Source organism: Malus domestica, chromosome 10, assembly GCF_042453785.1.
Source record: "Malus domestica chromosome 10, GDT2T_hap1".
NCBI lineage: Eukaryota > Viridiplantae > Streptophyta > Magnoliopsida > Rosales > Rosaceae > Malus > Malus domestica.
Genome location: NC_091670.1, coordinates 3798044 through 3805471, shown reverse-complemented (window position 1 = coordinate 3805471; position 7428 = coordinate 3798044). Strand labels below are relative to the sequence as shown.

The window sequence follows — 7428 nt, the reverse complement described above, 5'->3', positions numbered from 1 at the left end:
GCGGTTTTAGGGACATCTTCATTTTTAATCTTCAACTGATAGTATCCCGACCTCAAGTCAATCTTAGAAAATACGCAGGCACCTCTGAGTTGATCAAATAAATCATATATACGAGGCAATGGATAACGATTCTTAATGGTTACCCGATTCAATTACCTGTAATCAATGCACAACATCAAAGTTCCATCTTTCTTCCTCACAAATAAGAATGGGCTCCCCAAGGTGAAGTACTAGGCTGAATGAAACCTTTATCCACTAACTCTTGCAACTGCACTTTCAATTCTCTTAATTCAGCAGAAGCCATTCTGTAAGGAGTCAAAGATATAGGATTCGTACCTGGAAGCAAATCAATAACAAACTCCAACTCTCTATCTGGCGGCAATCCAGGCAGATCCTCAGGGAATACATCCGGAAATATCTGACCACACGAACATCCTCCACACTACTAGGAGTATCATCATTCAGCACCACATGAGCCAAATATCCCTGGCAACCTTTCAACAATAGTCTATTTGCTTTCATGGCTGAAATAATACCATGCCTCACCCCACTAGGCTCTCCTACAAATGTAACTTCAGGTAATCTAGGACCATGAAATGTGACTGTCTTCCCATAACAATCTATCTTGGCACGATTATAGTGCAACCAATCAGTGCCCAAAATCACATCAAAATCCATAATATCCAATGGCATAAGATTAGCCGACATAATAATACCCTCTACTATCACTGGACATCCTGGATATACCCGATCCACAAAATAGCTATCCCCTCTAGGCATAGAAAATTCTAAATTATATCCTATAGGTGTAGGATGAGGTCGTGTCACTTGAGCAAATGTATGAGAAATAACAGAATGTGTAGCACCACAATCAATCAACACTCTAGCAAAATTACCAAGAATATTTAACGTACCTATGATTAAATCTGGATTATTCTAGGCATCTTGTAGTGACATGTTGTGGATATGTGCCTGGTTCTGATGTCGTCTACCGCGACTTCTCTTGGCGTGAACACTACGTCCCTGCCTCTGTTGACCCGACTACCTCGAAGATCCTGCACTGCTAGCAGCAATCTCTCCCTGCTGGGGCTGTCCCCCTTGGTACCACTAAGATCCACTGGCTGAATGTGGCTGATAAGACATAGATCATCCCTTATACTAAGGATACCCACTCTGATACTGAGGATCCTGAGAGTACTGCTGCTGACCTGAGGTGTAGAGAGCGGCGTCGCCCTAGTAATGGTAGACACCTCCTTGTCCAGTCTGAGTACAACCACCAGATCCTGAAGCGTGCTGGGTAGGTGCAGGTGGGGGGAATGAAGGCTGCTGGGGTCTCTGCTGACTCTGAGGGCATTGAGCAACCCTATGACCCATATGTCCACAAGTAAAACATACATTGCCACCTCTCATACACTCCCCAAAATGCCGATTATTACACCTGCGGCATAAGGGAGCACCAGATCCACCTGAGCCACCAAAATCTCTCTGTCTCTGGAACCTCGGACCTCCAGTGAATCTACCACCTCTCTTCTGCATGTTAGTACTCAATCCTCCGCTAGAAGAGCTAAAACTGCCACCACTTCTCTTAAAGTTCTGGGTCTTGCGGGGTCCCTAAAATGCTTGCCCTTTTCCTTTGTCATCTCGTCCCTGGCCCCCATTCTTTCCTTCCTCATCCTTACATTCACTAGGCATGTTCTCTGAGGCCTCAATCCTCAGTAGAATCTCGTAGAACTCCTGGTAAGAGGCACAGTGAGTCGATGTCACTATGGAACGCCATTTCTTCTTAGTACCCAAACTGAAACGGCGAAGCATCTCTACCGGATTAGCAGCAACCTCCAGATCATATCTCGACAGATCAGTAAACATCCTGTAATACTCATTAACGGACATCTTTCCTTGCCTCAGATGAGTAAACTCTTGTTTCTTAATATCGATATACGCAGGAGGAATGAACCTTTTCTGAAACCGCTCCTCAAACACTCCCAAGTCCATAATCTCCTCTAGGGTCATCTCGTAAGACTCCTATCTCCACCAAGATGCAGGCTGTTCTCCCAAAAACTAGGTAGTCGTCTCGACCCACCTATCAGGAAGAAAATTCCCCTGACTCTGCATCACCTGAAAGGTCTTCTCCACATGATTCAACCATTATTCCGCCCCCTCATGACCTTTATTTCCCATGAAGTGAGTCAACTTCAGATTATGAACTGTCTCAAGAGGTGTCCTCTGAGGAGTATGAAATGTTGTCTGAATGGCAGAAACTATAGCTTCCCCTAATTGAGCAATATCAGCGAAACTAAATTTAGCTGGTTGACGGGGCTCTCTATGAGACGGCAAAGTTCTGACATGTGCGTAAGCAATTCATGCAAGAAATGGAGTTTGGTTTGGGTCCACATGGGTGAGAAAACCATCAACCGGACCCAACCCAATAAATAATCTCGTTGAAGTCATGTTGAGTTTGTGCAGGTTTTTACTTTATTCTAACCCAATAAATATACACGTACACATTTTGCCATAATATATCTCCTTGTAGTTTTAAGAAAAATATTTTGCTGATCATGTTCACGTACATAGGTGTTTTTGAGATGCGAATTATGAGCTGGAGTTATTTTTATTTATACACACATCTAGACATAGCTCACAGAAATAATAATCAAGCATAACACTATTTTGCTGATCATAGTTGTTTACTTAAAGATCTCCATCACCCAAAGGCTGGCGACAAAACATTCATATTTAATGCCACTAAATCCAGCACCAGTTGCCAAAGTCATGAACTCTTCTCGGCTCCGCTCCTTTCCTCCCCTTTTTTGACTCAGCATAAGCACATCAAGTAGGGAGGTGCTCTTCACGGCGGTGCTAGTCTCTGGCATCACTGGAACAAGTGCTTCCACAATAATCACTTTTCCATCGTCTGGAATAGCGTTGTAACAATTTTCCAACAGCTTTAGGCAGTGTTGGTCACTCCAATTGTGAAGTACCCACTACAAATTTATCGAAAGATACATTGTAACCATTGTTCGTATGACCTCAAACTGAATAGGAAAACAAAATTAATGCTCGGGAAAATGAAAATTAACCTTCAACAAAATGGCATCCCCAGATGGAACACTTGTAAACATGTCTCCTCCAACATGTTCCACCCCTGCAAAAATAAATTAATTCCTAAATTAATTCCTATCTTCTCTATGTATAAAGCCAGAACTTCCTTTTGGTCAATTCCTGCTTTATCTTTTAAGTCCTGAAACAAATTTTAGCTTGCGGCACTGATATTTGAATCTATTTTATACGCCCGTCTATTTTACATGACTCGATCGAACTTTCACCTAAATGTACAAGTGCAATTCTACTAGAAGTCTGCATAACTCTATCATCTATGTGGGGTCTGTCGAAACATTCAAACTCAACAAATGTTACAGAATTCCATATTCAATACATGATAATGTATTGAAAGCAGGAGAATTGTCACGAGAATCAATTAAAATAAGTGACTAATTAAGAAATTTTTGTTGTTGCTCTACCCTTCAAAGTACTACACTATGGCGGAGGGACGAAGAGACAAGGATTGGCCTAGGGCGCCTATACTGACCTTTTCTTTTCAACCCTCCTCCAATTATCATGCTTCATACATTTACAGTCATGCTCTTATTTGTCAACAATGCAACAAATTTAAAAATATTATTTCCTAATTCCAAATGCCAACTTCCAAGTCTGGTTACATCCCACCACTATTATTATATTTATATGACATCAAATTAATAATCTTTGACATTTGATAAACCACCTTAATTAGATGGTGGTCCTCTCCCTAGACTATAAATACATCCACCCTTCACCATAACAAGGGGGGAGATCCATCCAAAGACACATTCACACGGACAGTTTAGGGAGAAGGGAGGAAGACACATTCTGCCGCAAGGCTGAGTCTTTTCTTCTTAACCATTCTACACATTCCCTCAACAAAAACACAATTCCATGCACCTTCATTTCCCTTTCCTTGCCGTGACCTCCATCCAACCTAAACACATTCAGCCATTCCCTCCATATATCCATACGCATCCATCAAACTACACCTTGTGCCGCAACAAAGAGAAGAAGGAGGACCCTTGGACGTGCTTGCTATTCAAGTTGGATTGTTGAAGCTTTTTTAGGTGTTTTCATTCTTTTGTTTTCAATGTCTAAATTTGTTTATCTTTGCTTTGTGAGTATGAGGAACTAAACCCCCCTTAGCTAGGGGGGAATTCGAAACCATGTTCATGCTTGCAATATGATTTGATTACTTTCAGTTGTGATTCATAAGTTGTGAATTCAATTTACTTATCCATTTGAATTAAAACTGATTTGTGTGTGTTGGTTGAGAGTGCACGCTTAATTTTCATGCATAAATCTGATGCTAGGATATAAGGGAGTTTCACCTAATCGTTATGAACTTATATTCACAAGTAGTGAAGGTTGCTCATCACAACCGTGTTAAGTAAATTCTTGGCATAAGTTTTATGCAATTCATAGTTACAAGTGTTTCGTCAATGCTTATGATTTTCATAGAACTTAATGATTCTTGCTTGTATCTTTATTATGCAATTCATGTAGGGAACTTGTGGGGAATGATTTGGGTTGTTGTATGCAATCATCAAATTCAATTAAATTAGGAAAATCTGAGGGTTAATTAGTGCAATTCACAGTTAATCTGGGGCGTTGAGAATTCATGGTTGATTGAAAAGCAACTGGACATCGTTTTGTTTGCAAGTGTGTCATGTGTGGAGAAGAACCTCCTAGCTAACCTATCATCCATAGTTTTACCCAAATTCGTGCAGATTTCATTAGTTCTTTAATTTACTTGTTTTGTTTTCAATTTCGTCAAAACCAAACCCCCCCCCCCTTTACCTTGTTGATTCATATTAGTTAGAAATTGATTTAGTTTTTGTTTTTTAAGTGTTTCGAACCAAGTTAAAACCAAAATTCGTCCAAAAGTGTGTTTAAAATCCAAATCTGCCCAGTTTGTGTTTTTAGGCAGATTGGGGCGTTTTTAGCTTATTTTGAGTCTTTTGAGTTTGTTTTGAGTTCGTTGAGTCTAATTTAGTGTTTTTAACTTTGTTTTTATGTTTTAAAGTCAGTTTAGAGGTTATTAGCAAGCCCTCCTAATCCCCGGTCCAGAACGATCCTTACTTACATTCTTTACTACAATTGTCCAGAACGATCCTTACTTACTTTTCTAGACGTGTCAGTGCCTGTCACATGCACACTCAGTGCATGTCGAAGATTTCTTGTGAAATAGAAGACACGTGAAGTTTACTGTTAAATCATCCAACGGTTGCTAACAAGAGTGAAAGAATAGTACCGGTTATTAATTCCTATAAATGTCAACCTTCACCCTCCATTGCAAGGCAAACATACATAACCTTTCTTCATCTCTAAGAATGTCTTCCCAACGAAGCATTTCGAGTCACTCAGTGTTCCTTATTCCTTGGGATACCTCTGCAAACAACTCATCCAAAGTAAAAGTATTTCATATCATGAAGGTTGAAAGCAAGAGTATCTCATATCATGCTTTCTCCCTGTCCTTCTCCTTGTCGTTGTTTTCATCTGCGGGACAAGGAGAAAGAGAGCAATCAGCCAGCACTTGGTATCAATCTTCCGATCTGAAACCGACTACCTGGAACCCCTTCCTGATTGCTTACCTAGCCTTGCTCTCGAGTACTCATCTTTAACATCTTATGCTTCTTCTTCGTCTACCACATCTGCCTGGGGAACAGATAAGGGAAGTGAAAATGATACCTCGAAACATGTGGAGACAATATGCTAATTCATCCTCAGCTAGGTACAAGGAGAAAGAAATCAAATGGTGGGCACTTGGAAAGATTGAAGAAACAAACAAGCCATCACCTCTACCTCGTGCCTGCTTGCTGTGCAAAAGAAACAAGCAGAGAAGAATACAGACTGCACAATCAAATCAACCCAACAGAATGAGTCTGATTTGAAACCAAGGAACTCTGATATTCCTCGCTCAGAATTCCAAACCAGTTCGAGATCAAAGCTGTGGAAAGTCGCCAAGATCATCTATCTCCAAAACCATATTTGCATTCTTAAACTCTACTCTGTCTGGTTTTTACTTTACCATACTTGTCATGTTTATTCGTTGTTTGTTTGCTTGTTTTTGTGTGAATTTATGCTTGAAACATTGAGGACAATGTTTGATTTAAGTGTAGGGGTAACCAAGTTGTTTTGCATGAAATTCGTAGGAGTTTATCACCCATTACTTCTAGTGTTGTTCCTTGTTGTTTTTAAGTGTTTTTAAGCTGTTTTGGAGTGTTTTAGTGTGTTTTGACATAAAAATCCAAAAATCTCATAAAAAATTGAAAAAAAAATTGTTTTGAAAAACCCAAAAATAGTTGTTTTTATGTGTTTATTTGTGTCTTAGGGCACCTTCCAACACAATGATGAGGATTTGTTTTTTAATTACATGAATGTTAAGGAGAGATAAACATGGATGAAAATTGATTTACTCTTTGGTGTATGCTTGGTTGTGGTTATAATTTATGAATTCACATGCAATCATAAAGGAAAAATCAGTTTTTGTAACATGCTTGAAGGAATGAACTCAAATGAACGCTACAACCTTGTGAGACTTGAGCCTAAACGTTTATTTAGAGAGTTAATAATCTGTGCATCATTGTTTTCTAAAGTCGTTGCATGATCTCATTATTCTTTGTTTGGTTGCTGCTTAGAAGGCGTTTCATCATTTAGTTCCAAATGCTAGAACTCATGCCTATTTCATTCAAAGCTTGCTATTGATTTGCATAACACATATTCAAGATGAAGTTGTGTAGTGACCACCAAAGCCGAATTGCCGTGCCCCTATTTCATTATGTGTTTAAGTTTAACCCCGTTGAGCCTCGTTAAGCCTATGTTCTTTGTTAACCCACACTATCCTTACCTAGCCTAGTTTTAGGATCATCCATACCCTTGTTCTTGAAGCATAGTAAAGCATGACCTAAAATGTACTCCTTTTTTATCAATGTATTGTAGAAAGCAAGTGTGGGGGAAGTGATTTTTGTGTGTGTGTGTGTACCAAAGTCCTTAATAAGGCACGGGTAGAGAAAAGAAAAAAAAAGAGTTCTAAAGTGTTGTTTGTTAAAAAAAGGTCCAAAACATTGAATTCAGCCCTAAGTGTTGCATGAATCTTCCCTTTGTATGTAAAAGTTGATTCTGCATTCTAAAGTGAATTCCAAGGGTCTATTTCATTGCTTTGTTTGCTATCGCTTTAAGAACGTTTGTTATTCCTATCATTTCTTTGTTAGCCATTACCCCTAAGCCCTGTTACAACCCTTGACTTCATTCTTAAGTGTTGTGTGTTTCAATTTGTGGAGTTCGAAATTGGTATGAGCATATGGTGTCACTGGTTCTCGCATCTAAGTAGTAGCATACCATTCA

At 39.5% G+C, this 7428-nt stretch overlaps 1 long non-coding RNA gene across 1 annotated transcript; it reads right to left on the bottom strand.

Annotated features, from left to right (window-relative positions):
* Positions 1-2504: 2504 nt before the first annotated feature.
* LOC114827246 (uncharacterized) lies at positions 2505-3161 on the bottom strand. The gene is made up of 2 exons (XR_011572174.1): positions 3078-3161; positions 2505-2981 (listed from the first exon to the last, which is right to left on the bottom strand). It is a non-coding gene; the product is annotated as an uncharacterized lncRNA (long non-coding RNA).
* Positions 3162-7428: the final 4267 nt, after the last annotated feature.